This window comes from Hemitrygon akajei, chromosome 26 (assembly GCF_048418815.1).
Source record: "Hemitrygon akajei chromosome 26, sHemAka1.3, whole genome shotgun sequence".
Taxonomy (NCBI): domain Eukaryota; kingdom Metazoa; phylum Chordata; class Chondrichthyes; order Myliobatiformes; family Dasyatidae; genus Hemitrygon; species Hemitrygon akajei.
Window position 1 is genome coordinate 46,215,683 of NC_133149.1, and position 17,158 is coordinate 46,232,840.

Sequence of the window (17,158 nt, forward strand, 5' to 3'; positions counted from 1 at the left end):
AGTGAGAGGCGGGCGGGGGGGGAGTGAAGGGAGTGAGAGGCGGGCGGGGGGGGAGTGAAGGGAGTGAGAGGCGGGCGGGGGGGGAGTGAAGGGAGTGAGAGGCGGGCGGGGGGGGAGTGAAGGGAGTGAGAGGCGGGCGGGGGGGGAGTGAAGGGAGTGAGAGGCGGGCGGGGGGGGGAGTGAAGGGAGTGAGAGGCGGGCGGGGGGGGGAGTGAAGGGAGTGAGAGGGCGGGCGGGGGGGGAGTGAAGGGAGTGAGAGGCGGGCGGGGGGGAGTGAAGGGAGTGAGAGGCGGGCGGGGGGAGTGAAGGGAGTGAGAGGCGGGCGGAGGGGGAGTGAAGGGAGTGAGAGGCGGGCGGGGGGGGAGTGAAGGGAGTGAGAGGCGGGCGTGGGGGAGTGAAGGGAGTGAGAGGCGGGCGTGGGGGGAGTGAAGGGAGTGAGAGGCGGGCGGGGGGGAGTGAAGGGAGTGAGAGTCGGGCGTGGGGGGAGTGAAGGGATTGAGAGGCGGGCGGGGGGGGAGTGAAGGGAGTGAGAGGCGGGGCGGGGGGGAGTGAAGGGAGTGAGAGGCGGGCGGGGGGGAGTGAAGGGAGTGAGAGGGCGGGCGGGGGGGGAGATGAAGGGAGTGAGAGGCGGGCGGGGGGGAGTGAAGGGAGTGAGATGCGGGCGTGGGGGGAGTGAAGGGATGAGGGAGAGAGGGCGGGCGGGGGGGAGTGAAGGGAGTGAGAGGCGGGCGGGGGGGAGTGAAGGGAGTGAGAGGCGGGCGGGGGGGGAGTGAAGGGAGTGAGAGGCGGGCGGGGGGGAGTGAAGGGAGTGAGAGGCGGGCGGGGGGGAGTGAAGGGAGTGAGAGGCGGGCGGGGGGGAGTGAAGGGAGTGAGAGGCGGGCGGGGGGGGAGTGAGAGGCGGGCGGAGGGGGAGTGAGAGGCGGGCGGGGGGGAGTGAGAGGCGGGCGGGGGGGAGTGAGAGGCGGGCGGGGGGGGAGTGAGAGGCGGGCGGGGGGGGGAGTGAGAGGCGGGCGGGGGGGGAGTGAGAGGCGGGCGGGGGGAGTGAGAGGCGGGCGGGGGGGAGTGAGAGGCGGGCGGGGGGGAGTGAGAGGCGGGGCGGGGGGGGGGGAGTGAGAGGCGGGCGGGGGGGGGAGTGAGAGGCGGGCGGGGGGGAGTGAGAGGCGGGCGGGGGGGGAGTGAGAGGCGGGCGGGGGGGAGTGAGAGGCGGGCGGGGGGGAGTGAGAGGCGGGCGGGGGGGAGTGAGAGGCGGGCGGGGGGGGAGTGAGAGGCGGGCGGGGGGGAGTGAGAGGCGGGCAGGGGGGGGAGTGAGAGGCGGGCAGGGGGGGGAGTGAGAGACGGGCGGGGGGGAGTGAAGGGAGTGAGAGGCGGGCGGGGGGGGAGTGAAGGGAGTGAGAGGCGGGGCGGGGGGAGTGAAGGAGTGAGAGACGGGCGGGGGGGAGTGAAGGGAGTGAGAGGCGGGGCGGGGGGGAGTGAAGGGAGTGAGAGGCGGGCGGGGGGGAGTGAAGGGAGTGAGAGGAGGGCGGGGGGAAGGGAGTGAGAGGCGGGCGGGGGGGAGTGAAGGGAGTGAGAGGCGGGCGGGGGGGGAGTGAAGGGAGTGAGAGACGGGCGGGGGGGAGTGAAGGGAGTGAGAGACGGGCGGGGGGAGTGAAGGGAGTGAGAGACGGGCGGGGGGGAGTGAAGGGAGTGAGAGGCGGGCGGGGGGAGTGAAGGGAGTGAGAGGCGGGCGGGGGGGAGTGAAGGGAGTGAGAGGAGGGCGGGGGGAAGGGAGGTGAGAGGCGGGCGGGGGGGGAGTGAAGGGAGTGAGAGCGGGCGGGGGGGGAGTGAAGGGAGTGAGAGACGGGCGGGGGGAGTGAAGGGAGTGAGAGGACGGGCGGGGGGGAGTGAAGGGAGTGAGAGGCGGGCGGGGGGGAGTGAAGGGAGTGAGAGGCGGGCGGGGGGGAGTGAAGGGAGTGAGAGGCGGGCGGGGGGGAGTGAAGGGAGTGAGAGGCGGGCGGGGGGGAGTGAAGGGAGTGAGAGGCGGGCGGGGGGGGAGTGAAGGGAGTGAGAGGCGGGCGGGGGGGAGTGAAGGGAGTGAGAGGAGGGCGGGGGAGGGAGGTGAGAGGCGGGCGGGGGGGGAGTGAAGGGAGTGAGAGGCGGGCGGGGGGGAGTGAAGGGAGTGAGAGGCGGGCGGGGGGGGAGTGAAGGGAGTGAGAGGAGGGCGGGGGGGAGTGAAGGGAGTGAGAGGAGGGCGGGGGGAAGGGAGTGAGAGGCGGGCAGGGGGGGAGTGAAGGGAGTGAGAGGCGGGCGGGGGGGGAGTGAAGGGAGTGAGAGGCGGGCGGGGGGGAGTGAAGGGATTGAGAGGCGGGCGGGGGGGAGTGAAGGGAGTGAGAGACGGGCGGGGGGGGGAGTGAAGGGAGTGAGAGGCGGGCGGGGGGGAGTGAAGGGAGTGAGAGACGGGCGGGGGGGGAGTGAAGGGAGTGAGAGACGGGCGGGGGGAGTGAAGGGAGTGAGAGGCGGGCGGGGGGGAGTGAAGGGAGTGAGAGACGGGCGGGTGGGGAGTGAAGGGAGTGAGAGGCGGGCGGGGGGGAGTGAAGGGAGTGAGAGGCGGGCGGGGGGGAGTGAAGGGAGTGAGAGGCGGGCGGGGGGGAGTGAGAGGCGGGCGGGGGGGAGTGAGAGGCGGGCGGGGGGGAGTGAGAGGCGGGCGGGGGGGAGTGAGAGTCGGGCGGGGGGAGTGAGAGGCGGCGGGGGGAGTGAGAGGCGGGCGGGGGGAGTGAGAGGCGGGCGGGGGGGAGTGAGAGGCGGGCGGGGGGGGAGTGAGAGGCGGGCGGGGGGGAATGAAGGGAGTGAGAGGCGGGCGGGGGGAAATGAAGGGAGCGAGAGGCGGCGGGGGGGATGAGGAGCGAGGCGGGCGGGGGGGAATGAAGGGAGCGAGAGGCGGGCGGGGGGGAATGAAGGGAGCGAGAGCGGCGGAGCGGTGGGCTGGGAATGAAGGAGCGAGAGGCGGGCGGGGGGGAATGAAGGGAGCGAGAGGCGGGCGGGGGGGAGTGAAGGGAGCGAGAGGCGGGCGGGGGGGAGTGAAGGGAGCGAGAGGCGGGCGGGGGGGAGTGAAGGGAGCGAGAGGCGGGCGGGGGGGAGTGAAGGGAGCGAGAGGCGGGCGGGGGGGAGTGAAGGGAGCGAGAGACGGGCGGGGGGGAGTGAAGGGAGCGAGAGGCGGGCGGGGGGGAGTGAAGGGAGCGAGAGGCGGGCGGGGGGGAGTGAAGGGAGTGAGAGGCGGGCGGGGGGGAATGAAGGGAGCGAGAGGCGGGCGGGGGGGAATGAAGGGAGCGAGAGGCGGGCGGGGGGAATGAAGGGAGCGAGAGGCGGGCGGGGGGGAATGAAGGGAGCGAGAGGCGGGCGGGGGGGAATGAAGGGAGCGAGAGGCGGGCGGGGGGGAATGATGGGAGCGAGAGGCGGGCGGGGGTGGGGGAGTGAATGATGGGAGCGAGAGGCGGGCGGGGGGGGAATGAAGGGAGCGAGAGGCGGGCGGGGGGAGGGAGAGGCGGGGCGGGGGGGAGTGAGAGGCGGGGGGGAGTGAGAGGCGGGCGGGGGGGAGTGAGAGGCGGGTGGGGGGGAGTGAGAGGCGGGAGGGGGGGAGTGAGAGGCGGGAGGGGGGGTAGTGAGAGGCGGGCGGGGGGGAGTGAGAGGCGGGCGGGGGGGAGTGAGAGGCGGGCGGGGGGGAGTGAGAGGCGGGCGGGGGGGAGTGAGAGGCGGGCGGGGGGAGGTGAGAGGCGGGCGGGGGGAGTGAGAGGCGGGCGGGGGGGAGTGAGAGGCGGGCGGGGGGGGAGTGAGAGGCGGGCGGGGGGGGAGTGAGAGGCGGGCGGGGGGGGGAGTGAGAGGCGGGCGGGGGGAGTGAGAGGCGGGCGGGGGGAGTGAGAGGCGGGCGGGGGGAGTGAGAGGCGGGCGGGGTGGGAGTGAGAGGCGGGCGGGGGTGGGAGTGAGAGGCGGGCGGGGGGGAGTGAGAGGCGGGCGGGGGGGAGTGAGAGGCGGGCGGGGGGGGGAGTGAGAGGCGGGCGGGGGGGAGTGAGAGGCGGGCGGGGAGTGAGAGGCGGGCGGGGGGAGTGAGGAGGCGGGCGGGGGGGGAAGTGAGAGGCGGGGCGGGGGGAGTGAGAGGCGGGTGCGGGGGGAGTGAGAGGCGGGCGGGGGGGGAGTGAGAGGCGGGCGGGGGGGAGTGAGAGGCGGGCGGGGGGGGAGTGAGAGGCGGGCGGGGGGGAGTGAGAGGCGGGGGAGTGAGAGGCGGGCGGGGGGAGTGAGAGGCGGGCGGGGGGGGAGTGAGAGGCGGGCGGGGGGAGTGAGAGGCGGGCTGGGGGAGTGAGAGGCGGGCGGGGGGGGAGTGAGAGGCGGGCGGGGGGAGTGAGAGGCGGGCGGGGGGGAGTGAGAGGCGGGCGGGGGGGAGAGAGAGGCGGGCGGGGGGGAGTGAGAGGCGGGCGGGGGGGGAGTGAGAGGCGGGCGGGGGGGGAGTGAGAGGCGGGGCGGGGGGGGAGTGAGAGGCGGGCGGGGGGGAGTGAGAGGCGGGCGGGGGGGGGGAGTGAGAGGCGGGCGGGGGGGAGTGAGAGGCGTGGCGGGGGGGAGTGAGAGGCGGGCGGGGGGGAGTGAGAGGCGGGCGGGGGGGGGGGGGGCGGGGTGGGAGTGAGAGGCGGGGCGGGGGGGGAGTGAGAGGCGGGCGGGGGGGGAGTGAGGAGGCGGGCGGGGGGGGGGGGGGGGGGGGAGTGAGAGGCGGGCGGGGGGGGAGTGAGAGGCGGGCGGGGGGGAGTGAGAGGCGGGCGGGGGGGAGTGAGAGGCGGGCGGGGGGAGTGAGAGGCGGGCGGGGGGAGTGAGAGGCGGGGCGGGGGGGAGTGAGAGGCGGGCGGGGGGGAGTGAGAGGCGGGCGGGGGGGAGTGAGAGGCGGGCGGGGGGAGTGAGAGGCGGGCGGGAGGGGAGTGAGAGGCGGGCGGGGGGAGTGAGAGGCGGGCGGGGGGGAGTGAGAGGCGGGCGGGGGGGAGTGAGAGGCGGGCGGGGGGGGAGTGAGAGGCGGGCGGGGGGGAGTGAGAGGCGGGCGGGGGGAGTGAGAGGCGGGCGGGGGGGAGTGAGAGGCGGGCGGGGGGGGGAGTGAGAGGCGGGCGGGGGGGGAGTGAGAGGCGGGCGTGGGGGGAGTGAAGGGAGTGAGAGACGGGCGGGGGGGAGTGAAGGGAGTGAGAGACGGGCGGGGGGAGTGAAGGGAGTGAGAGGCGGGCGGGGGGAGTGGAGGGAGTGAGAGGCGGGCGGGGGGGGGAGTGAAGGGAGTGAGAGGGCGGGGCGGGGGGGGAGTGAAGGGAGTGAGAGGCGGGCGGGGGAGTGAAGGGAGTGAGAGGCGGGCGGGGGGGCACTGAAGGGAGTGAGAGGCGGGCGGGGGGGGAGTGAAGGGAGTGAGAGGCGGGCGGGGGGGGAGTGAAGGGAGTGAGAGGCGGGCGGGGGGAGTGAAGGGAGTGAGAGGCGGGCGGGGGGGCACTGAAGGGAGTGAGAGGCGGGCGGGGGGGGGAGTGAAGGGAGTGAGAGGCGGGCGGGAGGGAGTGAAGGGAGTGAGAGGCGGGCGGGGGGGAGTGAAGGGAGTGAGAGGCGGCGGGTGGGAGTGAAGGGAGTGAGAGGCGGGCGGGGGGGAGTGAAGGGAGTGAGAGGCGGGCGGGGGGGAGTGAAGGGAGTGAGAGGCGGGCGGGGGGAGTGAAGGGAGTGAGAGGCGGGCGGGGGGGAGTGAAGGGAGTGAGAGGCGGGCGGGGGGGGAGTGAAGGGAGTGAGAGGCGGGCGGGGGGGAGTGAAGGGAGTGAGAGGCGGGCGGAGGGGAGTGAAGGGAGTGAGAGACGGGCGGGGGGAGTGAAGGGAGTGAGAGACGGGCGGGGGGGGAGTGAAGGGAGTGAGAGGCGGGCGGGGGGGGAGTGAAGGGAGTGAGAGGCGGGCGGGGGGAGTGAGAGGCGGCGGGGGGGGAGTGAGAGGCGGGCGGGGGGGAGTGAGAGGCGGGCGGGGGGGAGTGAGAGGCGGGCGGGGGGGAGTGAGAGGCGGGCGGGGGGAGTGAGAGGCGGGCGGGGGGGAGTGATAGGCGGGCGAGGGGGAGTGAGGGCGGGCGGTGGGGAGTGAGAGGCGGGCGGGGGGGAGTGAGAGGCGGGCGGGGGGGAGTGAGAGGCGGCGGGGGGAGTGAGAGGCGGGCGGGGGGGGAGTGAGAGGCGGGCGGGGGGGAGTGAGAGGCGGGCGGGGGGGGAGTGAGAGGCGGGCGGGGGGGAGTGAAGGGAGTGAGAGGCGGGCGGGGGGAGTGAAGGGAGTGAGAGGCGGGCGGGGTGGAGTGAAGGGAGTGAGAGGCGGGCGGGGGGGAGTGAAGGGAGTGAGAGGCGGGCGGGGGGGAGTGAAGGGAGTGAGAGGCGGGCGGGGTGGGAGTGAAGGGAGTTAGAGGCGGGCGGGGGGGGGAGTGAAGGGAGTGAGAGGCGGGCGGGGGGGGAGTGAAGGGAGTGAGAGGCGGGCGGGGGGGGAGTGAAGGGAGTGAGAGGCGGGCGGGGGGGAGTGAAGGGAGTGAGAGACGGGCGGGGGGGAAGGGAGTGAGAGACGGGCGGGGGGGAGTGAAGGGAGTGAGAGACGGGCGGGGGGGAGTGAAGGGAGTGAGAGACGGGCGGGGGGGAGTGAAGGGAGTGAGAGACGGGCGGGGGGGAGTGAAGGGAGTGAGAGGCGGGCGGGGGGAGTGAAGGGAGTGAGAGGCGGGCGGGGGGGGAGTGAAGGGAGTGAGAGACGGGCGGGGGGGGAGTGAAGGGAGTGAGAGACGGGCGGGGGGGAGTGAAGGGAGTGAGAGGCGGGCGGGGGGGAGTGAAGGGAGTGAGAGACGGGCGGGGGGGAGTGAAGGGAGTGAGAGACGGGCGGGGGGGAGTGAAGGGATTGAGAGGCGGGCGGGGGGGAGTGAAGGGAGTGAGAGGCGGGCGGGGGGGAGTGAAGGGAGTGAGAGACGGGCGGGGGGGAGTGAAGGGAGTGAGAGACGGGCGGGGGGAAGGGAGTGAGAGACGGGCGGGGGGGAGAGAAGGGAGTGAGAGGCGGGCGGGGGGGAGTGAAGGGAGTGAGAGACGGGCGGGGGGGAGTGAAGGGAGTGAGAGACGGGCGGGGGGGAGTGAAGGGATTGAGAGGCGGGCGGGGGGGAGTGAAGGGAGTGAGAGGCGGGCGGGGGGGAGTGAAGGGAGTGAGAGACGGGCGGGGGGGGAGTGAAGGGAGTGAGAGACGGGCGGGGGGGAGTGAAGGGAGTGAGAGGCGGGCGGGGGGGAGTGAAGGGAGTGAGAGACGGGCGGGGGGGAGTGAAGGGAGTGAGAGACGGGCGGGGGGAAGGGAGTGAGAGACGGGCGGGGGGGAGTGAAGGGAGTGAGAGGCGGGCGGGGGGGAGTTAAGGGAGTGAGAGGAGGGCGGGGGGAAGGGAGTGAGAGGCGGGCGGGGGGGAGTGAAGGGAGTGAGAGGCGGGCGGGGGGGAGTGAAGGGAGTGAGAGGCGGGCGGGGGGGAGTGAAGGGAGTGAGAGGCGGGCGGGGGGGAGTGAAGGGAGTGAGAGACGGGCGGGGGGGGAGTGAAGAGTGAGAGGCGGGCGGGGGGGAGTGAAGGGAGTGAGAGACGGGCGGGGGGGAGTGAAGGGAGTGAGAGACGGGCGGGGGGGAGTGAAGGGATTGAGAGGCGGGCGGGGGGGAGTGAAGGGAGTGAGAGACGGGCGGGGGGGAGTGAAGGGAGTGAGAGACGGGCGGGGGGAAGGGAGTGAGAGGCGGGCGGGGGGGAGTGAAGGGAGTGAGAGACGGGCGGGGGGGAGTGAAGGGAGTGAGAGACGGGCGGGGGGGGGAGTGAAGGGAGTGAGAGACGGGCGGGGGGGAGTGAAGGGAGTGAGAGACGGGCGGGGGGGAGTGAAGGGAGTGAGAGACGGGCGGGGGGGAGTGAAGGGAGTGAGAGACGGGCGGGGGGGGAGTGAAGGGAGTGAGAGACGGGCGGGGGGGAGTGAAGGGAGTGAGAGGCGGGCGGGGGGAGTGAAGGGAGTGAGAGGCGGGCGGGGGGGGGAGTGAAGGGAGTGAGAGGCGGGCGGGGGGGGAGTGAAGGGAGTGAGAGACGGGCGGGGGGGAGTGAAGGGAGTGAGAGACGGGCGGGGGGGGAGTGAAGGGAGTGAGAGACGGGCGGGGGGGAGTGAAGGGAGTGAGAGACGGGCGGGGGGGGAGTGAAGGGAGTGAGAGGCGGGCGGGGGGGAGTGAAGGGAGTGAGAGGCGGGCGGGGGGGAGAGTGAAGGGAGTGAGAGGCGGGCGGGGGGGAGTGAAGGGAGTGAGAGACGGGCGGGGGGGAGTGAAGGGAGTGAGAGACGGGCGGGGGGGAGTGAAGGGAGTGAGAGACGGGCGGGGGGGAGTGAAGGGAGTGAGAGACGGGCGGGGGGGGAGTGAAGGGAGTGAGAGGCGGGCGGGGGGGAGTGAAGGGAGTGAGAGGCGGGCGGGGGGGAGTGAAGGGAGTGAGAGGCGGGCGGGGGGGAGTGAAGGGAGTGAGAGGCGGGCGGGGGGGAGTGAAGGGAGTGAGAGGCGGGCGGGGGGGAGTGAAGGGAGTGAGAGACGGGCGGGGGGGGGAGTGAAGGGAGTGAGAGGCGGGCGGGGGGGAGTGAAGGGAGTGAGAGACGGGCGGGGGGGAGTGAAGGGAGTGAGAGACGGGCGGGGGGGAGTGAAGGGAGTGAGAGACGGGCGGGGGGAAGGGAGTGAGAGACGGGCGGGGGGGAGTGAAGGGAGTGAGAGGCGGGCGGGGGGGAGTTAAGGGAGTGAGAGGAGGGCGGGGGGAAGGGAGTGAGAGGCGGGCGGGGGGGAGTGAAGGGAGTGAGAGGCGGGCGGGGGGGAGTGAAGGGAGTGAGAGACGGGCGGGGGGGAGAGAAGGGAGTGAGAGACGGGCGGGGGGGAGTGAAGGGATTGAGAGGCGGGCGGGGGGGAGTGAAGGGAGTGAGAGACGGGCGGGGGGGAGTGAAGGGAGTGAGAGACGGGCGGGGGGAAGGGAGTGAGAGACGGGCGGGGGGGAGTGAAGGGAGTGAGAGGCGGGCGGGGGGGAGTGAAGGGAGTGAGAGGCGGGCGGGGGGGGAGTGAAGGGAGTGAGAGACGGGCGGGGGGGAGTGAAGGGAGTGAGAGACGGGCGGGGGGGAGTGAAGGGAGTGAGAGACGGGCGGGGGGGAGTGAAGGGAGTGAGAGACGGGCGGGGGGGGGGAGTGAAGGGAGTGAGAGACGGGCGGGGGGGAGTGAAGGGAGTGAGAGACGGGCGGGGGGGAGTGAAGGGAGTGAGAGACGGGCGGGGGGGAGTGAAGGGAGTGAGAGACGGGCGGGGGGGGAGTGAAGGGAGTGAGAGACGGGCGGGGGGGAGTGAAGGGAGTGAGAGGCGGGCGGGGGGAGTGAAGGGAGTGAGAGGCGGGCGGGGGGGAGTGAAGGGAGTGAGAGGCGGGCGGGGGGGGAGTGAAGGGAGTGAGAGACGGGCGGGGGGGGAGTGAAGGGAGTGAGAGACGGGCGGGGGGGGAGTGAAGGGAGTGAGAGACGGGCGGGGGGGAGTGAAGGGAGTGAGAGACGGGCGGGGGGGGAGTGAAGGGAGTGAGAGGCGGGCGGGGGGAGTGAAGGGAGTGAGAGGCGGGCGGGGGGGAGAGTGAAGGGAGTGAGAGGCGGGCGGGGGGGAGTGAAGGGAGTGAGAGACGGGCGGGGGGGAGTGAAGGGAGTGAGAGACGGGCGGGGGGGAGTGAAGGGAGTGAGAGACGGGCGGGGGGGAGTGAAGGGAGTGAGAGACGGGCGGGGGGGAGTGAAGGGAGTGAGAGGCGGGCGGGGGGGAGTGAAGGGAGTGAGAGGCGGGCGGGGGGGAGTGAAGGGAGTGAGAGACGGGCGGGGGGGAGTGAAGGGAGTGAGAGACGGGCGGGGGGGAGTGAAGGGAGTGAGAGACGGGCGGGGGGGAGTGAAGGGAGTGAGAGACGGGCGGGGGGGAGTGAAGGGAGTGAGAGACGGGCGGGGGGGAGTGAAGGGAGTGAGAGGCGGGCGGGGGGGAGTGAAGGGAGTGAGAGGCGGGCGGGGGGGAGTGAAGGGAGTGAGAGGCGGGCGGGGGGGAGTGAAGGGAGTGAGAGGCGGGCGGGGGGGAGTGAAGGGAGTGAGAGGCGGGCGGGGGGGAGTGAAGGGAGTGAGAGGCGGGCGGGGGGGAGTGAAGGGAGTGAGAGACGGGCGGGGGGGGAGTGAAGGGAGTGAGAGACGGGCGGGGGGGAGTGAAGGGAGTGAGAGGCGGGCGGGGGGGAGTGAAGGGAGTGAGAGGCGGGCGGGGGGGAGTGAAGGGAGTGAGAGACGGGCGGGGGGGAGTGAAGGGAGTGAGAGGCGGGCGGGGGGGAGTGAAGGGAGTGAGAGGCGGGCGGGGGGGAGTGAAGGGAGTGAGAGGCGGGCGGGGGGGAGTGAAGGGAGTGAGAGACGGGCGGGGGGGAGTGAAGGGAGTGAGAGGCGGGCGGGGGGGAGTGAAGGGAGTGAGAGACGGGCGGGGGGGGAGTGAAGGGAGTGAGAGGCGGGCGGGGGGGAATGAAGGGAGTGAGAGACGGGCGGGGGGGAATGAAGGGAGTGAGAGGCGGGCGGGGGGGAATGAAGGGAGTGAGAGGCGGGCGGGGGGGGGAAACAATACGATTCGAACATACGATCACCTCGCTGAAGCAATGCGCAACTACAGGTAGTCAACTGGGACCAAATACCAGGGCGTTCGACTCGGTTCCTTTGTTCGATTTTTAAACACATCCCCTTTTTCAAAAGCCCTCCTCCTGTGTATCATCCATATCTCTCCATTCCCTTCATATTCTAAATATTCATATTCCCTTCATGTCTAAAAACTCAAACTCTATCAAACTGCCTGATACCACTACTATCCCTTCTAACCCATTCCAGGCACCTCTGTGTGTGTGGGGGAGGGGGGGTGGGGGGGGGGAAACGACTGGCCCTCATGTCACCTTTAAGCTTCCACCCCCAACCTTAGCATGTTACCTGGTGTTTGATATTTCTACCCTGAAATGATGTTTATTTGTCACTGGGTGTATATCCCAATACTCACCATGTAACAGCACTGTGGCAATGCCTTCACAGGACGAACCAGAATACTAAAGAATGCAAATTAGATTCTGTTCAGGATAGAGTAGTTGTAAAGCACCCACAATGTCACCATCTATTTCTTAACAGGGAATCAAGAATGAGCAATAAATGCTGGTCTTGCTGGCAAAACCAACATCTGTAAATGAATTCAAATTAAATTTGAACAATGAGTTATTTTCGGGAGTCAGGGTTATGAATGGGATCGTTCAACCCATCCCACAATCTCTTTGACCCACTACCATCAGCAAGGATGTACAGGAGCATCAAGTCGAGGACTGCCAAACTGAGTAACAGCTTCTTCCTCAGGCTGTGAGACTAATGAATACCCTGCCACCACCGAGGTCTTGTCACTGGGACAATGAGCTGTTTATTGTTTACCTGTGCTGCGCACTACATACATTTTGAATTATATTTTATGCTTTGTTTAATAATAGTTTTGTGGGTGCTCCATGGTCCAGTGGAACATTATGTCTTTTGGTTGTATATACAAGGGGTGATTGATAAGTTCATGGCCTGAAGTAGACGGAGTCAATTTCAGAAAACCCAGCACATTTATTTTTCAACATAGTCCCCTCTTACATTTACACACTTAGTCCAGCGATCATGGAGCATACGGATCCCTTCTTTGTAGAAGTCGGCGTCTTGGACCTCCAGAGGTGGTCGACAGCAGGGGTGATTGATAAGTTTGTGGCCTAAGGTAGAAGGAGATATTAACTTCAAACTTTCTGCATTTTCACTCAGAGTTGAACTGCACGTGGATGTAACGAGAGCTGTATAGCTCATCTTCTTCTACCGTAGGCCACAAACTTATCAATCACCTCTGCTGTGGGCACTTTCTGGAGGTCCAAGATCCGTATGTTCCACGACCGTTGGACTAAGTGTGTAAATGTAGGAGGGGACTATGTTGAAAAATAAATGTGCTAGGTTTTCTAAAATTGACTCCTACCTTCGGCCACGAACTTATCAATCAACCCTCATATGTATACTCATACAAAAATGAACTTGAACATGAATTTGAAACTGGGAAATTCACTAATAAAATTAGTCTGTGAAGGTGTGGATTGAGGAAAAAGGGAACATTAAGATGTTCAGTTCAATTGTGGAGGCTTGCGGTGAACATATTTGTTACCTCAAAATGTACCTCAAGACATATGTGGTTAAACAAATAAACTCTTCTTGGGCTTCAAGCCAGGTACAGATATCAATTTTAACTGGTGTTTCGATGACTAACTCTGCCATCTTAATCAAATATGATGTCTGGGCATGTCTGGTCTGGTGGTATTTAATCCTGAAAAATCAGTCCCTCCTGATTAGTTAGTCCTCATCCAATCAGGTTTCTGCTGTACAATTGAATTCCAGTTCTTACTCGGAGTAAGACTTTGGTCTTTTTTAAAATTCTTTTCCTCTAGTTTAATTTCAATGGCTTCCTTCAGCAGGCAGTCCCAAAAGCCATTGGTGCAGCACACTAGTTTTGTGCCATCAAGATCATTGTGAATCAGGACGGCTGGCGTTTACAGGATTCCCTGTGAATGCGGAGTGGCGTATATTGGCCAGATGGGATACACGGTTGAAATGTGCAACAAGGAGCACAAGAGGTGTATCTGTTTGGATTACCTGGAGAAATCGGTGGTAGTAGAACAGCAGAAACCTGATTGGATGAGAACTAACCAATTAGGAGGAATGGAAGATGGGGGTATAAATACCACTGGACTAAACATGCCCTGGCATCATATCTGATGAAGTTGTCAGAGCTTGTCATCGAAATGTCAGTTAAAATTGATACCTGTACCCATCTGGAAGCCCGAGAAGAGTTTATTCATTGTATACACTGGGAAAGCACTAGATCCTTTTCTATGTGTAGTTAAATTACGAGAGACACTATATAAAGCACTCTTTAAAAGAACATAGTGAAGCAATCTTTTAAAATGGTGCAGCTGTTTTCTTGTGTATGTTTTAAGACCCATTGTTTAAGCACAATGTTGAGTTCAGTCACAATTAGAATCATGATTTCATTGTAATTGGAATAGCTCTAATTAAAGCAATTTTCTTATGCAAAGGCCAGTATTTTCCAGCAATGAATGCCATGAGAAGGCAGAAGAATGGAGAATGCAAAAGGCATTGGAGAAAGAAAAGAGTTAATTCAGCAAAGTGTGAGGTGTTACGCTTTGAAAGGTCAAATGTGGGTGGCACGGTAGCAGAATACAATTACAGTGCCAGCGACCTGGGTTCAATTCCCACCGCTGTAAGGAGTCTGGTATGTGCTCCTTGTGACCGTGTGGGTTTCCTTTGGGTGCTCCAGTTTCTTCCCACATTTCAAAGACATTCCTAGATTAGAAGGTTAATTGCTCACATGGGCATAACTGGGTGGTGTGGGCTCATTGGGCTGGAAGGGCCTGTTACTGTGCCGTATCTCAAAATAAATGAAAAAGAAGGAGGAATTATATAGTTAATGGTAGGCCCTTTAAAAGCATGAAAATACAGAGCGATCTTGAGGTTCAAGGCCAGAATTCATTAAAAGCATGGAGAAGATGGTAAAAAAGGCATATGGTATGCTTGCTTTCATTGGTAGAGATGCTGAGTATTTGAGTATGGAGTCATGTTGCAGCTAAACAAAACTTCAGTCAGACCGTACTTGGAGCATTGCATGCAGTTCTGGTCATCTCATTATTGGAAGAATGTGGAGACTGCAGGGAGGGTGCAGATGAGCTTCACCAGAATGCTGCCTGGATTAGAGGGTTAAGCTATAAGGAAGGATTGGACAAACTTTGGATGTTCTTCCTAAAGCAACAGGGGATGAGGGAAGACCTGATAGAGGTTTTAAAATGATGAGAGGCAGAGATAGGATGGACAGTTAGAATTCTTTCTCCCCAGGGTAGAAATATCAAACACCAGGTAACATGCTAAGGTTGGGGGTGGAAGCTTAAAGGTGACATGAGGGCCAGTCGTTTCCCCCCCCCACCCCCCCTCCCCCACACACACAGAGGTGCCTGGAATGGGTTAGAAGGGATAGTAGTGGTATCAGGCAGTTTGATAGAGTTTGAGTTTTTAGACATGAAGGGAATATGAATATTTAGAATATGAAGGGAATGGAGAGATATGGATGATACACAGGAGGAGGGCTTTTGAAAAAGGGGATGTGTTTAAAACCTAAATTCTCATCCTTCCTAACATTTTGTTTGCACCTGAGTTTTGGGAATTAAACATTATGGTTGCCTGCACAGGAGCTGTTATTCGGGTGTCATTGTCAGCAGGGCCCATTAATATGAGATCTTTCACATTGCTTCAGGAAGCAAGGATAAAGAGCAAGGCAAGTTTGATGTTATGGATGTTTGACAACTTAAGGAACATTCAGCCAGGACAGAATGCAATTAGCTTTTGAAAATATGCAACTTTTCAAATTCCTTTGACTGTGGTCATGAAAACATTCTCAGCATAGGCTTCACTCAGGCTGATGAAAATGTACTTCAGGGAGGAAAATATGTACGGTATTTCAGGGGAAGGATGGTTCATGTTGTAAAGAATTCCTGTACAATTGTTCAGTAAAAAAAGCAACAGTACAGTCTAGCCCCTTCGAGTTTAAACTTATGAAGTCTAAAATTATAAATATAGTGAAAGAAAAACAGCTCCACCACAGAGTGTTGATAATAGACAACAGACAGTAGGTGCAGGAGTAGGCCATTCGGCCCTTCTAGCCAGCACCGCCATTCACTGTGATCATGGCTGATCATACACAATCAGTACCCCGTTCCTGCCCTCTCCCCATATCCCTTGACCCTGCTATCTATAAGAGCTCTATCTAACTCTCTCTTGAATGCATCCAGAGACTTGGCCTCCACTGCCTTCTGGGGCAGAGCATTCCATAGATCCACAACTCTCTGGGTGGAAAAAGTTTTTCCTCAACTCTGTTCTAAATGGCCTACCCCTTATTCTTAAACTGTGGCCTCTAGTTCTGGACTCACCCATCAGCGGGAACATGCTTCCTGCCTCCAGTGTGTCCAATCCCTTAATAATCTTATATGTTTCAATCAGATCCCCTCTCATCCTTCTAAATTCCAGTGTATACAAGCCCAGTCGCTCCAATCTTTCAACATATGACAGTCTCGCCATTCTGGGAATTAACCTTGTGAACCTACGCTGCACTCCCTCAATAGCAAGAATGTCCTTCCTCAAATTTGGAGAACAAAACTGCACACAATACTCCAGGTGGGGTCTCACCAAGGCCCTGTACAGCTGCAGAAGGACCTCTGTACTCCTATACTCAATTCCTCTTGTTATAAAAGCCAGCATGCCATTAGCTTTCTTCACTGCCTGCTGTACCTGCATGCTTACTTTCATTGACTGATGTACAAGAACACCTAGATCTCGTTGTACTTCCCCTTTTCCTAACTTGACTCCATTTAGATAGTAATCTGCCTTCCTGTTCTTGCCACCAAAGTGGATAACCTCACATTTATCCACATTAAACTGCATCTGCCATACATTTGCCCACTCACCCAACCTGTCCAAGTCACCCTGCATTCTCATAACATCCTCCTGACATTTCACACTGCCACCCAGCTTTGTGTCATCAGCAAATTTGCTAATGTTACTTTTAATCCCTTCATCTAAATCATTAATGTATATTGTAAACAGCTGCAGTCCCAGCACCGAACCTTGTGGTACCCCACTGGTCACAGCCTGCCATTATTAAAGGGACCCATTAATCACTACTCTTTGTTTCCTGTCAGCCAGCCAATTTTCAATCCATGTCAGTACTCTGCCCCCAATACCATGTGCCCTAATTTTGCCCACTAATCTCCTATGTGGGACTTTAACAAAAGCTTTCTGGAAGTCCAGGTACACTACATCCACTGGCTCTCCCTTGTCCATTTTCATAGTTACATCCTCAAAAAACTCCAGAAGATTAGTCAAGCATGATTTTCCCTTCATAAATCCATGCTGACTCGGACTGATCCTTTTACTGCTATCCAAATGTGTTGTAATTTCCTCTTTTATAATTGACTCCAGCATCTTTCCCACCACTGACGTCAAGCTAACCGGTCTATAATTCCCTGTTTTCTCTCTCCCTCCTTTCTTGAAAAGTGGGACAACATTAGCCACCCTCCAATCAGCAGGAACTATCCTGAATCTATAGAACATTGGAAAATGATTACCAATGCGTCCACAATTTCTAGAGCCACCTCTTTAAGTACCCTGGGATGCAGACCATCAGGTCCCAGGAACTTATCAGCCTTCAGACTCAACAGTCTATCCAACACTGTCTTAACTATTTTTTTGCTATTCACATACCTAAAGAAGCTTTTACTATCCTCCTTTATATTCTTGGCTAGTTTACCTTTGTACCTCAATTTTTTCTTGGCGTATTGCCTTTTTTGTTATCTTCTGTTGCTCTTTAAAAGCTTCCCAGTCCTCCGGTTTCCCGCTCATCTTTGCTATGTTATACTTCTTCTCTTTTATTTTTATACTGCCCTTTACTTCCCTCGTCAGCCACGGCCGCCCCTTACTCCCTTTAGGATCTTTCTTCCTCTTTGGAATGAACCAATCCTGCACCTTCTGCATTATTCCCAGAAATACCTGCCATTTTTGTTCCACTGTCTTCCCTGCTAGGATATTGTTCCATTGAACTTTGGCCAGCTCCTCCCTCATAGCTCCATAGTTCCCTTTGTTCAACTGTAATACTGACACATCCGATTTTCCCTTCTCCTTCTCAAATTGTAGGTTAAAACATATCATATTATGGTCACTACCTCCTAATGGTTCCTTTACCTTGAGGTCCCTGATCAAATCCGGTTCATTGCACAACACTAAATCTAGAATTGCCTTCTCCCTGGTAGGCTCCAGTACAAGCTGTTCTAAGAATCCATCTCGGAGGCACTCCACAAACTCCCTTTCTTGGGGTCCAGTACCATTCTGATTCTCCCAGTCTACCTGCATGTTGAAATCCCCCATCCCCCATGGTCAGCAGAACCCCACAGAACACAACTTCGCACTAGTGGACAATGCAACCAAAGGCGACTTCCTTCAGACAGTTCACAAAACTAATTCTTCTTCTTCTACTTCTTCTTTCAGATATGAT

The 17,158-nt window shown here is 62.1% G+C and overlaps 1 protein-coding gene across 6 annotated transcripts in view; it reads right to left on the reverse strand.

Annotated features, from left to right (window-relative positions):
* LOC140716950 (palmitoyl-protein thioesterase ABHD10, mitochondrial-like) overlaps positions 1–10,829 on the reverse strand; it is an 86,650-nt gene extending 75,821 nt beyond the window's left edge. For 2 of the 6 annotated variants that reach the window (XR_012096395.1, XM_073030119.1), the window contains exon 1: positions 10,638–10,826. The gene's annotated coding sequence lies outside the window, so the exon portion shown is untranslated. Of the gene's footprint in view, positions 1–10,637 lie in introns of all 6 variants that reach the window. The other 4 variants (XM_073030124.1, XM_073030122.1, XM_073030120.1 and 1 more) reach the window with 4 other exon arrangements.
* Between the last annotated feature and the right edge of the window lie 6,329 nt (positions 10,830–17,158).